At 36.2% G+C, this 17878-nt stretch overlaps 1 protein-coding gene across 2 annotated transcripts in view; it reads right to left on the bottom strand.

Moving 5' to 3' along the window:
* gpat2 (glycerol-3-phosphate acyltransferase 2, mitochondrial) overlaps nt 1-16808 on the bottom strand; it is a 146347-nt gene extending 129539 nt beyond the window's left edge. The window contains exons 1-2 of one of the 2 annotated variants that reach the window (XM_008418198.2): nt 16654-16808; nt 11225-11290 (exon numbers count right to left, since the gene is read on the bottom strand). The gene's annotated coding sequence lies outside the window, so the exon portion shown is untranslated. The remainder of the gene's footprint in view (nt 1-11224; nt 11291-16653) is intronic. The other variant, XM_008418202.2, reaches the window with a different exon arrangement.
* Between the last annotated feature and the right edge of the window lie 1070 nt (nt 16809-17878).

Here is a 17878-nt window from a genome sequence, read left to right as displayed (position 1 = left end):
TTAACATCCATCCTGTCTGGTCAGGATGTACTGAAATAAGATGAACCCAACAACGACAGTAACACTTTGCATTAAGATGTCTCCTGGGCTCTCTGTGATGTGGCTGGATTTTATTTGCTTGCAACAGAGTGGGCCGTCAGCTGAGGAACATTAACAGGAGCTTCCGTCACAAGACAGACTAAATTACTGGAACTACATTATTCCACAGACATCAACATGTCTGACTTTAATTTGAGTCACATCCTTGTGAAGCTAAGTCGGCTGTAAACGCTTTATAAGATTACCTGTGAAGTTTAAGAGACATATAGGAGGGGAAATGGAGAATAAAAGCCTAATGTGGGAATTTTCAAAACCAGCTGCTCACTACCACAACTTTAGTCCAGTCCTTGAGATGTGCTATCCTGCATCTTTTGAATGCGTTGTTTCTGCAACCCACCTGAATCCAGTGGGAGGATATTGTTTCATCCAAATAGGGTTCAAGCTGATTGTGAAAACATCAAACAACATGCATGTTTTAAGGAGGAAGTATTATGCAATTTCCAGGCACACAGTGCCAATTTATGGCACAATCAAGTAACTGTTGCCTTCAGTTGTTATGAATATTCTGTATACATTAAACATGACTTTAAAAAGAAATTGACGCCTTGAAATTGGAACGCTGTCTCTTTAAGAAGCTCCTGCTCTTTCCAAAACGCCACCTTCAGTAACTCATCACAACAATTTAGGCGTTTTACAACCGTTCGTAGGAACATTGGACTGAGAAGTAGTTTGTATGATAAGCTTATCAGATTTGTAGTTTCACCAGGTGTTTGCCAATTGCTGTTGCCGCTAGTCTGAAGGAGGGAGTTGAGTGGGGAAGTAGTGTAAGAAGGATGATCTGTATCAGAGTTGATCTGAAATGTTGCTAATTTTCACGAAAACTGTAAGAACAAAACATTTCTTAAGTCTCTTGAAAAGAAAAATATACTGAGGATTTCATTCAAACCTTTTCTGTAAGAGAAAATTAGGTGTCATCTATCATGTAACCCATACTGAGTTTTTAGGCTTGTTTTAAAATAGTTTTATTAAGTTTGCTTCAATTAGACACGTAACCAGAAGTGATCAAATAAAACTCAGTGTAGGATAAAGTGAAGGCAAAGCCTAAACGTGTCTACACTGCTGGGAATATGACTTTCTGGATGAAGAAACCTCATTTCATAGAATTTTCAGTTCACTAAACTCTGACATTGATTTTAAATAAAAATACAAAGTTGCCTTTTTGTAATTTAACTCCATGTCTGTAGAGAAAACTAGAAGGGAAAAAACTTTCCCTATAATAAAATGTTCAGTTCTAATGCTTTAGTGATGGAAATTAAACCCTTTTACCCAACAGTACCCTGATTACTCAAAAGCAGAGTCAGAGCTGGAGAAAAAAAAGCCAAATTGACAGAGATAAAGGGAAAAAAATGAAATTGGACATGACACTCAGCTCAATGCCATTAGTGTGAGCAGACGAGTAGCCAGTAATCCATGTGCACAAACTAAAAGTTGAGAGCCCTGTAGAGCATCTGATTAATGTCATGAGAATATAGCAAAAACATCCACCAAATGATAACATGTCAGTCTGAGGGGCAGCATGCAGTGCTTTGGTGGATGACTGTTTGTTAAAGAATCCAAACAAAAGTGAAACTGGGTCATGGAAAGCAAAACTGATTAACAATATTCTTAAAATAATCTACCATTAGGCAGAACAACAAATGGCTAAAATACCAAGTCGCAAAAGAGGGAACAGAAAAGGGTCGGGATGTTTGTTCATTATGTGTCTAATATTTGAAATCCACTCTTGTTTTGAGCCCAAGTTTAACATTTATTACTGACCTCAGAGTAAGCTACATAAAATAAGTGATAAACATAAAAAATAACTAAGAATACTCTGCAGCTATACACCTATTAAAATGAAGGGTGTACCACTGCTTTTCCTTCCCACAAAATAGCAGTATTGCAGCTTTGAGTATTGGACAATACTGATATTGACACAGATACAATAACGGCACAAATCGTGCATACTTTTCCTACTCTATTTGTAGTGTGGCATGCCACAAAAGGCTTGATCAAGAGATATTACCGAAACAGAGAACATTAGTCAATGATGGGTATGAGAACAACTGAGCCATTTATTAATAGGTTTGCATGCGGGATGCAAGATCTACTGGTGGAGACCGATGTAATCCAATACCCGTTTCTTTTGACTGATAAACCAATTTTCAATGTCAACATCAAATACAGACCCCCCTAATTGGTATTTTAAAATATACCTAATTGCCTTAGTGAAAACTATCAACTTAAGCAAAATTAAGAAATAGTAAAAGGGTTAACTAGTAAACTAAATTTCTCTTGAAAATACAGCAAAGCTTAAATCCAAAATTGAGTTCTGTTGATTTTAATTACATAAAAATAAATGAAATATTTGCTTCCTGGAACACCGTATCAAATAAGCCATACTATTAACAAGCCTGCACTCTCAGATCAAGTCAAACAATTTATTCACATAAAAATCTTTGCAAACACAGTTCAGATCCAAAGCAAGCAGCACAGTGACAGACGGGGAGAAACAGACTTTCTATAAAACAGAAAGTCTGTCAAAAGAAAAAGGTGACAAATTGATAAGTGGCTTAAGAGTGGGTTTGAAGAGGGACTGTGGAAGTGCAAAAGCAGAAGCATGTGGAAGTAAGGGATAGACTATAAAAAACGTCACTAGAGTGTTAATTTGGTGGTGGTATGAAGCGGCTGATGGACTATTTAAAAAAAAAGCAGATTCCTGCAGGGATATTGAAACAAATAAACACTCAACAAGCCTCTTCACATAATGCAGATGAGATGGTGCTGCAGACTCAACAATATGAAGTGGTGACAACAATGCACAAACAAAGCACCACAAAGGACTTTGCTGCACAGAGGCCACCACTGTGGAAATGAATTTACGTCAATGAGCTTCTGACGCACAGCCAATGTTACACCTCTCTAATGCACTGAGACATGGCAGTAAAGCACCAGATACACAAATAAATCTACTTTCTTATGGAGAGAATGCAACTCTATTTCAACCAATTATTTAAAAGCTATGAACTCAGTTCCAGTGTGGAGGAATAACAAAGCTTGGTTTTTATTCCAAAGCATATAAAATGTGTTCCTACAGTTCTTTGAAGAGTGAAAAGATTATTAACCCTTGTGATTGTAATCTCCTTTTTATTAATCATTTTAGCATGTTTTAAAGGTTTAGCTTGCACATTTCTTTGTCTTCTTGCAGTGGTTTGTGTTTTTTATGATTTAACACCTGAATTTTCAGCTCAGCAAAGGTAGAGGTGAATCAATCCACCCTTTAGAAATTACTCTGGTTTCCATTTTTATTTATTTATTTATTTACTTATAACCTGCTGATTTTGACCAGTTCCAATCAGATATTTAGACTTTAAGACTTAAGAGAAATATTAACATGGGGTTTTCTTGGTAGAGGAAACAGTTAAGTTTTGAGTCCAACAGGAAATTATGCATTTTCATTTGACCAGCAAAGTATTTAGTCGTAACATTTGATTTTACTGAATTGAAACAAGCAGATGCTCTTGGTGCACTTGCAGAGCAAAAATGGAGGATGTTCTTAATTTTTATGCATACATGAACACAAAGGGAAAAATAGAAAAATCTGAATCAGTCAATTAGTCTTTGACCAATTGATTGGTGCGTGTTTTTTTTTTACACCCACCTACAGTGGGGAAAATAATTATTTCACACACTAGTTCTTAAGTTTTCCAATTTAGTTGAGTATTCTGTAGTATTCATTATTAGTAAACCTGAGAGTGAGGAGAGTGAGGCGACTGCGGGGTGTCCAATACTCATTTTCCCCGTTGCGCATCATCAGGTTCTCCAGAAAAAAATCAGATTTCCAATTCAAAGTCACAGAAGTGTCACTCAGAGTCTAAGAGGAAATCAGCCACACTGAGATATTCTGCTTACCATAAAGACAAACTTTTTAAGAAGCAGAACAGTTTGTTGGAGCTTCTGATACTCGGTTTAAAAATAAGACTATTAAGCCATCTAAACGTTTAATAAAAAAGAAGCAATTTAGGCTGTAGGATAAGTGTGAACCAGCCAGCCTCAGCTGGACTCCAACGTCATCTCATGACTAAGCTCGTCAAGTTGCCTGTGGCTAGTTTTAAATTAGAGCTGTCCTTTTTTCTTCCAAGTATAAATATCTCTTAACATGCAGGGAAGCTGTGAACATCAGTAGGTCCTTTGAATTCAGTAAACACAGTAAGCTGTTCTAAAGGATAGGCTATGTAAAATCTATTTAATCATCCATGGAGTTTAAACCCCTGGAGGCTCTGGTGATCAGAATGAAACTTATTAGCAACATCATCAGTTTTGTTAAAGTGTTGGGACTGTAACTAATACTACCTTTTACCTTGGCTGTGGAAAGCATGTATGCCACCTCACTTGACAACAAACCCACCACTTTAGTGTAGCAATGGAGGAACACTAAAGCCAGCACCCATCCCAATACCAGAAACTGGCAAAAGATGCAAAAAATCCCCACCAAGATAAAGAGATTTATCTGTAAACACAAAAAGTTACGAAAGACCTTCTAAAACATGGTGTTCCTACTATACAAAGCACAGCTGTGCACAGGAAAATATGATGATGATGTAAACGGATGGGAAATTAGCTGCAACTGTACATGAAACGACGTCGCTGGACACAAATGGTTATGTGAAAGTCACAGCTCAATGAATTTCAGACTAATGGGAACTTGACAGTTACATCCTGTGTGCCCAGGAGCAAAGAGGAAATTAAAAAAAACACAGCTGTCCATGTCCCATCTCCTATAAAGTGGCTGCAACTGTTGCCATAGACAATATTTGTAATTATGGGAAAGTCCTACACAATGAGTCTTTCAATTTTTCTCTGTTTGACCCACACAGTAAATCTGAGCGTGCCACAGGAGATTTGCAGGGAAGTCTGTTGATTTTGTTTACAAACTAAAAGAGAATCATAACTAATTTTGGATGGTTTCTCTCAGAGCTGCCAAGTAGAGAAAATCAAGAGGAGAATACAAATTTTACCGTAAAAATATACAATATATTTACTACTATGTGATGACAGGTTTTAGGATATATGACCAAAGAAAATGGGTGTCATTAGTGCAAAGAAGATGGTCTGATTTTAGCTCTTCTATGATCAGCAAAACAACAAACCTACTAAAAATGACGGAATATGAACTGCAATGTTAAGTGAAAAATACTGTTACGCAACATTTATTTTTATATTTTCACATAAAGGAATATACTTCCAATAAATAAATGCATCATTAAGAATAATGAAATCATCATAACCAAACTTACTTTCAAATGATGGAAAGAAACATACCGGTATGTCTAAAATGCTGATGTTCTCGTCTCGTGTGCATTTAACGTAGCGGTAATGGCTGCCGTCTGCACTGCTCAGACGATCTGATGAAGCCTCAGATCATCAGTTAAAGTGGAAACATATCCTTTTTTTTTTTTTACCCTGAACCAGTCCTCATGTATTTGATTCAAAGCATTTTCACCTTCTCCAATGCAGCTCAGGATACACAACTGAATACAACTTTCATCCAGAAAACTGGGGATGTTTTCTTCACACATCCCATTTCTTTATGCCAATTTCTTACAAAACAAACAATAACTCAATGTGCTATACATTTTATTTTTGCAGCATATTTTCAATACTTAAAGCACAACTTATAAATTATGCCAAGTTATCATGTTGTGACCTCATGAATCAGAGGTTACATTCACACAGCAGCTCTTGAAGTGCAATTATGATTTTTTGCTGAAATCCAATCTTGTTGCTGATATGCAGATCATAATTTCTTAAAATCTGTACATCTTGAATATTTGTTTAGCAGTACTGCCATAGAAGAAGTTGCATATTAGCACATTGTGGAAGAGGTGGTTTGGGATGCTGACCTGAAAAGATACTTCTAGATACTTTAGCAGCCACAAGACCATGCATGCCCACCCACTGTCTCCTGGCAAGCAGAAGTGTGATCCGATGAGCAGTTAAGAAAGAGAATGCCAGCTTTGTGTGAAAGCATATGCTCGGGGAGAATAAAAACAAGGATAACAGTGAAAAGGGGGGAGGAATGAAATTCAGACAATCTCCCTAAAGCCTATTCCTGTGGTTCACCAGTCAGTGGCACCTCAGGAAGAGGAACGAAGGGAGAGGGTGGGGGAAGTGTGTCAGTTGACTGGGGTGGATTAAAAAAAGTACAATCATTTCATTGAGTGAGCAGTAAGCCAGTAGCTCAAAGCTGCTCAGTTATTTGGATCGCAGTCAGGGTTTGAGATTTGACATGGGGTCACTTCTGATATTGTGATAAAACCCACCGAAATATCAATAAACAAAACCAGAATTACACTAAACATCAAAACTGTTTCCACATTAACATCTTTTTTAATGTTTGGATTCACAGGTGGGCCTGTCGCGATAAACGATAAATCAATTAATCGCACGATAAATTAAGCCTATCGACCTCATTTTGATTATCAGCTTTATCGTCTCTTCCTGCCTTTTTTTCTTTCTATTGATGACACTGAATGAAAAAAGCTCAACTCCGGTGCTCTCCACTGACCCTCCCTTCCTCATTTCCTTAAGTCTAATGTCCAGCGCACACTACATGAGTTGTCGGCTGATTGTCGGCCCATTTCCAAAACCTGAGAGACACATTAGCCGACAGAAATCCTGGGTATAACGGGTTCGTCATGCCGTGTGGTGTCCAGCCACATCGGAACAAAATAATGGCTACAAGTCCAGTTAACTAATTTTAAAATCAGGCATTAATCAATGCTTTACTAGAATCTACCTGTGATGCATGTGGCTAGAGTCAGAGTAAAGTCCTGACTGAATGAAAATGATTATAACCTATTTATGTCACGTTAACGAAGAACAGCTGAAAAGTTACCGGGTTTATCAACTGCGGTAGCAATTTGGCTCCAATTCCTCCTCTTGTCATTTCTATATTCTTTGCACGAAATGTTGAATAAACATTAATGTTGTTTCCACATATATTCAACGTCCTTCGGGTTGCGCCGTGTCAGTTGTTTGGGATTCCCCTCTTAATTTCCCCTCAGAAAGCAGGAGGAGAATCCGCGCTTTCTGATTGGCTACCTGTCACATTCAGCGTTAAGCTCCCAGTCGGGGAAATCCCCTGATTTAGATCGGAGCGGCCACGACGATCTACCGTAACACACCACACACTACAGGATGATTGGTTACGAAATCACAAGCGACAATCTTAGATCGGCCAACAATCTAAGATTGTCGTAAAGGGAAAATAGGGGCAAAAACCGGGTAGTGTGAACTACTGCATTAGGTAGTCGGATGTGCCCATCTAGTGATTAAATCTAGTGATTACTGAAGGGCAATATAGTATACAGTGGAGATGTGCAGATCAGGTTTTTTCCTGCCGATACCGATACCAATCACCCATGAGGGCCGATCACCGATACAGATACCATAATTATTTTTATTTTTTATCATAAACACTACCGGTTACATTATGTGGAAAAAGGAACCATGAATTCACCTTAATTTAAACAAAAACTTGTTTTTAATAACTGTTTCCAAGAAGAAAACTAAACAAAACAGACATTATGCAAATTGTACTGCTATCGGTGATATTATCTTTAACAGACTGATAACATATGAAGGCTCTGAAGAGGCTAAATAATGCAAAGAGTCAAACAAAAACCTCTCAACATTGCCAAAAAAATTCAAGTATAAAACCTAACATTCAAAGGCAAATACAGGTTCCATTACAATAAACAATCCAGAGTTACTGAATGAAAACTTCCTGATAGCATGGCGGCTAGCTGATTACTGCTAGTTCTGAGTGGCTGTTTCTGACTGAGCGGAGTAATTATCCAGAACAGGGAGGAGATCGATTCTTTTTTCAGAGATTATCTATCTCATGTTTGGACAGCGAAAGTTTTAATACGTATGTAAAATGTATTTTTTTTAAGTTAGATGCTGCACCTTTAAGCAGAGGTTCGGTGTGAGAGTCACTACCAGGTGGAGCAGAAGCGGCGCTCCGTCTGTGAGATATTACTACCTGTAGCGCGTAGCAGCGGTTCAACAGCGAGAGCAGAACCAGCGTCTTACATTGCAGCTGAAAGACTTAAATAATTTTGTGGGTTATTTGTTTAGCTTTCTGACCGTCATGCTAATCCGGGTGAGTGTTTGTAGCGGTGTGCTGCTTTACCTGCTATCTGATCCTCCATTTCTTTTTTACTGCAGTGAGCCTCGATGTAGCCCAACTCCGTCAAGTATGCCATTGTTTTTATGTCGTATTAGCTTCGTTGTGTTGATGCATTTTGACGTGCTTCAATTTTCCGCCGCAACACGCAAACTTCCCCATTCACTCAGTGCGTTATAGTTCAACATCGCTTAGGATTTGTTGCTGCACGTTTGCGCAGTGTGAAAGAAAGAGGAGACCAGCTGCACAGGCAGGCTGCAAAATGAGATGCAGGTGATCGGTTTGTGTGATCGGCAACAAGAGACCGTGATTGGCGATCACCGATCATACACTTTTTCACGGAAATCGGCCGATTATGATCGGTGGCCGATCGATCGGCACACCTCTAGTATACAGACTTCATAATCTGCACTCTGTTGAATGCAGTATTTATTTCCATTTTGGCTTTATGTTGTTTAGTTTTTATTCAAGTACGTTTTTGTTAATGGAGACTGAGAATCCTTTTTATTTTTGGTTTTGGTTGTTTTGTTTCTTTGGTTTATCAGTTCCAGTGTTATGTGTTCATTTGAAAATAAAGTGTATCTATGGTAGGAAATCGCAAGCATCATTATGTCATTTCCATTAAATCAGTGTCAAAAGGTCTTGAAACAATATTATCGTTTATCGCATTTTTTAGACAATCGTCCAGCAAAATTTGTTATCGTGACAGGCCTATTCACAGGCAATTTACAAATATTTTAATAGGGTTCATTTGTATACAACATATAGTCTTGTGAATATTACTACTCTTTGAGATTTATACGCACTTTCAGCACTTATCTTTACTATTTTAGAGAAAACTAAAATATCCAGTAAAAGACTCAACCAAAGTCCTTGGCCATTTGTGTTGAGCCCAACTTCAGTTGAATAGCTCAGAGTTTCTTTGTCATGTAGAGCTAAACTAAGATTACCAAATAAACAAATACATCATTTATTTTTTGCTGAATTGGCAACAAGAAAACAATTATTAAAAGTGTATGCAACAAACACCTTTAAATGAGGTCAACCAAGTATTTTTCTCCAGCCAAACTCAGACTCCTTCATTGCTAAATCTGCAGAAATATAGTCATTTCTGCATCAAGCAGACATATCAGCAACCAGTGAAATACCAGTAAGAGAACTGGTATTTGGAGAAATGCCATCTCGTTAGTCACCCATAAAAGCTGCAGCTTGGAAAATGAGATTATTAGCCCGCCCACCATGTCTGCAGAAAGGGAGAAACACAAAGCTGCATGCACATTAACTTGCTGCCACACAAGGGGGCAACTCATAAGCAATACTTTTTTAAAATCACCAACATCCATTCTAAAATGCTGCTACTGGTAAATTAGGTCACAGCTGTGATTTAAATGGTTAGGCACTATTGAAATACCATTAAGGTATTGGAATACCATGCACACAACCACGCTTTATTAAAGATTTATTTAAAATTGATTGATGGTTTGAAACCACATCATTACAGGCTTACTTAACAAATGCAGTTCTCTGGCTTTGTGCATGCAGATGAATACAGACGGAATGAAAACTGTTCACATTTGGGTCATCACTTCTTATGACACCTGAGTTCAAATCCCAGCAGCCTGGAGTGCATCGAGTTTGCACGAGTGGGTTCTCTCTGGTCACTCCAGCTTTTCCCCACAGACCAAAAACACGACTGATATTAAGGCTGCTGTAAACAAATATTTTAGTAATCTGTGGCCATGCCTCTTACCTAACAAACTGGTATAGACAATGGATGGATGTTAAAAATATGATGGCTTATCACTTTGTTAATAACTAACTGCAATAACAATTGTGCAAATACTTCTCAATTGTATTCTGAAAGTATACATCTGGGAGGATGTATACTTTCAGAAATACATCCTTGATCAAGTGCATCTATTTAGGTTTTTGCATTTTTTCTGTGCTGGTTTAGGGTTTATGTTGTCTGGTACCTTGCAGACACTTTACTGCCACCGAAGACAAAGGTGACAACAATATGGTTAAAACTATGCAGGAATCCCATGGTTTACCAATTTCCTGCATGAACAGTGGTTCAGCATTTCAGTCTTTGTCTTTTGTTGTAGGAAATGGTCAAGTTCACACAAATGATAGTGTATCTGTTAACCCTTAAAAACCACAGTTGAGATCTATATTTTACAAGTCTTGTGACCACCTCAAAGCTATCAACACTTTTTCTGTATTTACAGCCTCCCAGCCTCAAGTACTAAGCAATCACATGACTCTCTGAGCAGCTCTTATGGATACAAATGCAATCACTCTCCTTCAAGTATCTCAAACCACTGACACGGTTGCCCCTGATACAACCCGCTCACAAGATGCATTACCTACAAATCAAGGCTGTCCTCCAGCTTGTTAAAAATAAAAGCTGTGTGGTAATTGTATTCTCTGTTCAAGGTTTGTAGCACGGCTGTACTTCAAAGAACAGAGAGTACACCGACGTTAATAGTAAGAAACAGGAAGAGTGTTTTCATTACAGTGTTTGTTAGGTTCCGATGAAAGTAATGAACAATTTTCTTCGCAAGACTTTAAAAAGTTATGATTTCAAAACCATAAAAGTTTTTTCAACTTTCTATCCAGGCAGTACTCATCATTTAGAGGACTGTTTGTTTTCACCATTTACTATGACAGTGATGAAAGTGCACAGTTGCTACTGCCCCTTAAAAAGTAACAGCTTAGTGACTTTTTCAATAGCAGCTAAAAGACAAATAAATAAATAAAAACGACTGTGGAATTGAGAAAAACTTTTTAAAAAAAAAGAAAGAAAAAAATCAATACTGGCAAGAATAAAACAATGTTACAACACACAACAACCGCAAAATGTAAATGTTACAGACAATAGACTGAGCAAGGACAAAGCTGACTTCATATTTTGCTGTGCATTGTTGGCAAGAAGAAGATTATTGTTTGTCCTACCTTATTCTATAGCAGCAAAGAAGTTTATGTTTTGAAGACCACTGGCAGCTAGACGCTCTGGGTAGCCTTGGAAAAGAAAGAAAACTTGTTAGAAAAAAGTACTTTAGCACTAATAATATCTTTAAGGACACATTTCTGACAACAAGATAGAGATCCACATGTGACAATCAAAAACTACAATTATAGTTATTTCATTTCTAAGAACATTTATCTGTGCCAAGCTAGAGGAACAAAGATCATCCCAAACACAGGGCTTGTAAAAAATTTAATCCGACATGTTCCCCTTCCAGTGATAAATAATTGTCACCCCACTATGAAAGGAGGCAAAAGAAGAAAAGGAATAAACCTTTCAAGGAATGAAAGTGTAGCATCTTCAGAGTGATTAGGTATTCACAAGCAGACAAGTCAAATCAGCAGTAATAGAGAAGACATCAATGCAGCGAGCAAAGACAAATGTGAGATGAGAGCCAAGAGATCTGAAGGGAGGAGAAAACCTCTGACTCGGAGCTCATCTGACTGCAGAGAACAAATCCATCCTATACATCATGATGTATTCCTGCACTATTCACAGCCATTCATTCACTGGGAGTGGGACAGGAGAACCAGTAGAGATGGACATCGCAGCTTCTGTTAATAAACTCGATCCATTTTAGGCCTGCTATCGCTACATGGCTGTACGCTCTTGCAGCCAGAAGAAATGGGGATTAGCTCATGTACTAACATGACACACAAACGCAGGCTTCCCTCCTCTCCTCTCCATCAGAGGGTGAAATGACATGATACCTCTGATCCTGTCAGAGCCTAAAAATACACAGTATAATAGGACTTTCAGTGGGCCTTTCAGTTCCTCTCATTTTTCACCAGTTGCTCCTTTTTTGCCTGAGTATTACGCACACGTCGACAAGCCTTTCAGATGGAATTTTGTGGAAATAACAATTATAATTGGAAAACAGCCTAATGATAAACAGTTTTAACAAAGAAAACATTGCAACTTCTGACATTTATGCAGAGAAAACGAACTTGTATACCAATCCTAATCAGCTTGCGGTTATAATCCATGTCATTTAAATGTGTGTTTGGTTGTTTTCTTTGGAATAATACCAACGTTTATAAGCGTCGGTTCTTTTCATTATCCCACCAAGTTGTTTTCTGCAAAAGCAATTCTTACCAACTTAACTCCTATTGGGGGAAAAAAAAGGTACAGACGTATTCAAACTATATTTCATTCTGCCGTCAATAAAGGGGAGACAGTAATAATCTGGTTCAAACAGCTTATTACATAAAAGTGAACAAATGGTGATCATAAAATGCTACACTGGGACAGACCTTTAGTGCTCTTAATGTGCTCATTTTTTTCAACCGACAAAATAATCTTAAGATTGTGTTTTAAAAATTGCACAATCTTTAAAACATTGTGTAATTGTTAGATGAATCAATAATTGAAGTAACTGTCAACTAATTTAATAATCAATGAATCATTAACTGGATTATACTCAACAGTAAAACCAGTACTATATAAATATATATATACACACATTTTGCATTTATTACAAAAACACCTTTATTTGTATGTTTAAGACAAACCTTCAAGTAGTTTATTTATAGATAATAGTTTTATCTACATAGCATTTTATGCAGTAAAATGTTTTTCTTATTTAGAAAAGTTATTTAATTATTTGTTTGTTTTTCTGATATTGTATAAAAAAGGCTTAATTGGTAGATATTTTTTTAAACTGTAGAATTTGTTTACTTTTTGTATCAATTTAGTCAATTAATCATCAGAATAATCAATAAAATAATCTACTACTAAATTAATTGTTAGTTGTAGCCCAAGTTGTGACATAAAGTACCTTAAGCATATTTGTTAATCAGTATTTTTAGTCAACACCTAACATGAAAGGTCAGAACAGATCATCTTTAAGACGGATCTTTAAGGTGCTCCTGAAGATCTTTTTGGTGAAAATGGCCGTCGTCCATGGTGTTAAATGTTGAAGTAGCAGCTAATTTCTGATGAGATTAGCTCATCTGTGATGAATAATGTCCGTCATCCCATGCATGAAGTTGGTGCAGATTGGAGAGCTCCTTCAGTGACAAACTGCTGCAGCCATGAAGCACAAAGCAGCATGACTGCAGATTCTTCCTCCCAGACTCTATAAACATCACTGATCCCAAACAAACTAAGTGTTCATATGCATCCCTGACATTTGCAAATTTTTTCTATGGTTTTGTAAATATTCTGTTTTTTTATGTACCAATACACAAACATTTTGTATATTTTTTAAATTATCCTACTCAGCTGCACATTTCTTTTAATCTGAGGTTTTTTATGATTTCTATTAAATTCCACAGTATTATATTTTTTATTCTGTAACAGACTTTATAGTCTGTTATTCTGACTGTTTCTATACTTCTATCTTGGTGTGGACCTACATGCTTTGATTTGCCTGTCACTTTGCTGCTGGTACACCTGCATTTCCCCACTGAGGGACAACAAATGTTATTTCCATTTCTATGTTTGCTATATTACCTTTTTCAACAACAATAATGACAGGCTTCTCCTGACACGCAGTGAGTCAGGAGAAACTCCAGTTCTTTTGTGTACATGTTTGTGAGCTGCATATATCAGTGAAGTTCAGTAACAATCATTGGCAAAGCTCCATCTCACTGGTTCTTCTCAATTAATCAAGGTAGATTTGAACTTAAAATTAAAGACAAATGGAGGGTTTGAATGCTCTATAACGTCTCTTGGATTAACATGGTAGAACAATCAGATGCAATAGCATCAGACACTAAAGAAGAGTCGACAGACAAGACCAGGCCACATTAAATGTATTTAAAGCTGTATGCATTTAATGAAATCAGACAATTTGTCTGTTTATAGCATTTTCTTCCATTTTCTGCTTGTATAAATATCAACAAATATAACAAAGTGCCTGTATGTGGTCAATCTGAAAAGATTTACTTGTCCATTTCAAGTACATTATTTAATGTATTTAATATTACATTAAGAAACAAGTTCAAATAGTTGTATATTTTAACTTTAATTGTTAAACATTTAAAATTATGGGGTTTTTTTGTCATGTTGGCCTAATATGTTTGAGCTATTTTGCACTTTAACACCTTCAGATCTAGGAGTTAAAAGAAACTAAAACAACATTGCTTTTAATGTTTTTAAGAACAATTTGTCATTTAGATTTTTTTTCAAGGAACAAGTTGATCTACTAGCAGACTTTAAAGTCAATAATAATCATCATCATACTTATCTATAAAGTAATTTCAACAGTTACTAGAAGATTAAAACATTCAATAAAACAAGCAAAAACAATAAAACTAGTAAACTTTACACAGAATTGGCACAAATGGACTTTAAAAACCTCTAAAGAGGGTTTTTAAAACCAACAGTTTTTCTATAGGAGGATTAGTCAGTGCAGGGTTATAATATTGACACAAACTATAAGATTACTGTAAATATTTCTGTAAATTAAAGTGCGTATCCAAGTAATTTTGCACTCAGGAAGCAAATGAATACCTATAGATTTATGTGACAAAAGATAAATACAACCACAGTAATACACCATTATTTATTTTATGTGCCTACTGCAGGAAAAGCCCTGCAAGACACAACTAAAGAAATATTGCTCCATTTTTTTCACTCATCAAATTGAAAGAATCATGAATAGCAAAACTTATGACTGCAATTATTTCACAAAAGAAGCATCTGTGAAATCATTAATCAGACAACTCTGTAGTTTTGGCTTTTCTCACTGAAATGTTGCGGTATTTTCACATACATGGTTTTGACTTAAATCTTTAGTTTATCAAACGAAAACTAATGAAAATTACACAAATATAAAACGACTTCAACTGCTGCTGATGAATCCTGTAGAGCTTAGACTGTAAAATCATGAATTCAATATTTGGTAAACAAGACTTTAATCACGGGATACTGCTGAATGAAGGCAACTGGACCTGCTCGATTTCCTTGATATTTCACCCCTCATCTGAAAGGTTTTCTTAGTTGTCGGAAAAACCTTTTGGCTTTTCTATCTAAAAAGAAATTCAAGCAAGTGCAAATGCCTTCATTAAATCCTCACTGATAATTTATGTCTACTTCAAAGCGCTCGCTGATGCTTTCAGAACTCCTGCTTTTGACCTCTTAATATTTGCGTATTAACATGTTTTGAATTTCATCAGCTATATGGGTGATTTTGGTTAAAAGGGATCTAATATAAGCTGCCAGAATTGCTGTTCAGTGATACCTATATCCTCACTCTTCACTGCTTTTTTCTTATAGTAGAGAAATTAAAATGTCCAAGAAACAAATAGTTTCATTACATTTTCAGAATGGACAATTTAATATTCTGTTAAATATTAAATCCCCATGTCAAACCAAAACATTGGTGTTTGCAATTTAGCAAAAATAAAGGACTGTTAGGACCCAATATTTGGTAAATTATTGCATGCATTTCTAGATAACTATGCATTAGATTTTTTTACACAACATTAGAAGAGCCACACATTAAGTTACCTTTTTAAGAAAATTGCTACTTTTTCTAAAATTAGTTTAAACAGAACCACACCGTTTTCCAACATTAGTTTACCTTAATCCCTGTATACATAGTTAATTAAATGACATAGGTCTTAACTACCAACAGGCAGGACATTAATCAGAAATGGTATATGAATTCATGGTAAAATCCTTTTGTATATCTCTTAAAAGTAAGATATGCCCCCTTTCGGTATTTTGTGTCACATTTCCATATGAGTTGGGGGAACAGAAATTACTCAATTTTTAGCATGTAAAATGTAAAATTTTAACCAACACATCCATTACTTTGTTATTATAGAAACTTTATTATTATTATTATTACTATTATTATTATTATTTAAATTTACAAACGCAATCAATACCAGTCAGCTAAATATGCTTTTTTCCAGCCCTGGTCCTCAAGGCACACTGCCCCGCATGTTTCATGTTTTCCTGCTTTAACACATTCGCAGTTCAGCAAATACTGTTAATCAGCTATCAATTCAAGTCAAGTGTACAAAGCCAGGGAAACATCTAACATAGAGCCAACGACAGACTCCATACTGTGAAGGAAATTCAGCCATTTTATTCAGGGACACATTTAAAAGTTTCAGGACAATTTGAAGACTCTAATTCTACCCTGTCCAAAGCCCAACTTTTCTTAGCATTAAAATTCATCAGACCTGCAGCAACAAGGTAGTTGCACAAAAACAGTGCTGTGAGCCGACAGACGTTTTGCATCTGCCCACCGTCTCTCGGTGCGCTAAGCTACACCTGCTCACAACATTAGCTAGCAGCTGGTAAAATCCTCAGTGTTAAGCAAAAAATAGTAACATCGCATCTGCTCTGTGAAACCCCGAGAAGCATTTTAATACACAAACAGTATTACAGCAACACTTACCAGAATGTTGAGCATATGTTTTAAAACTTTTAAGAGTTTTTTTTTTTTTTTGGTTGTTGCTGATTTACTTTATCCTCTTTCCAAAGCCAGGGGGGTTCGAACGAAAACAAAGATGGACGCCGGAAATTACATTCACCAAACATCGCGATATCTGATAGGTCGCTTTCGAAAATAAGGATGTTTATTTTAAGAATATAGATGACCATAATACAACTCGAACCTGACAAGTCATTTTTGCTGATTAATAAATATTAGCTTGTGCATTATCAAAAATATGCATATTATGTTAATTTTTCTAGTTTAATTTGGCATTCAAATCAAAATAGCTTGTCTCTAAATTCTTGTGAAGTTTGTCACGTAAAAGATTAAAAACTACAACCTAGTGATAGTAACTAATAATTTGTTGTGATGCCTTTTTTTTACCTGTTGACCTTAAATTATATAATTTAAGGCGTGTTAGGATAAAATAAGTGGTTACATTTCCAATTACCACTGAAAACAAAAAAGACGATAGTCTATCGTCTTTTTTGTTTTCAGTGGTAATTGGAAAGTTAAAGAACAAATTTATGAGGAATTTACAGAATTTTTATCTTCAATGAGCTGCATTTTTTTAACGACACAGACTCCAAAAAAAGTAAAACTATATCATTTGGCTGCACCATATTAGGAGAAATATCATATTTGACAATATTGATGAAAGTCACCATGGCATGACAATGGGACTTGAATAAATAAACAAATAATTAAAAACAGTAAGCTCATTTTGTTTTGTGATAGAAGAAAACACCCCAAATAGAGAGCAGCTTAGAAATGTAATTTAATTAATTTAATCTTTTCTAGCCCATTAGGAGTCAGCACAGCAAACACCTGTCAAAATGTTTTCTGTTTTATTATGTTAATTAAAACATTACAATATTGCCTTTTTCAGGAAGGCTCTCAAAACAAAACAAGATTAATGTTCTATTTAAAAGATCAGTACCTATTAAAAATATCCATATTACCTGAACCCGTCCACAATTTTACAAATTACAACCACAGGTGTTATTGCATTTTATTCTGCTATGTGATTTATTTGAAATTATTTTAAAGTGGAAGGTATATTTCAAAATCCATCCATTTTCTTTCCCTTGTCCCTCAGTGGGGTCGGGAGGGTTGCTGGTGCCTATCTCCAGCTAATGTTCCGGGCAAGAGGCGGGGTCACCCCGGACAGATCGCCAGTCTGTCG

Source organism: Poecilia reticulata, chromosome 9, assembly GCF_904066995.2.
Source record: "Poecilia reticulata chromosome 9, P_reticulata-male-v2, whole genome shotgun sequence".
Taxonomy (NCBI): Eukaryota; Metazoa; Chordata; class Actinopteri; order Cyprinodontiformes; family Poeciliidae; genus Poecilia; species Poecilia reticulata.
The sequence above is the reverse complement of the archived record's forward strand: the minus strand, read 5'-3'. Positions and strand labels throughout refer to the sequence as shown.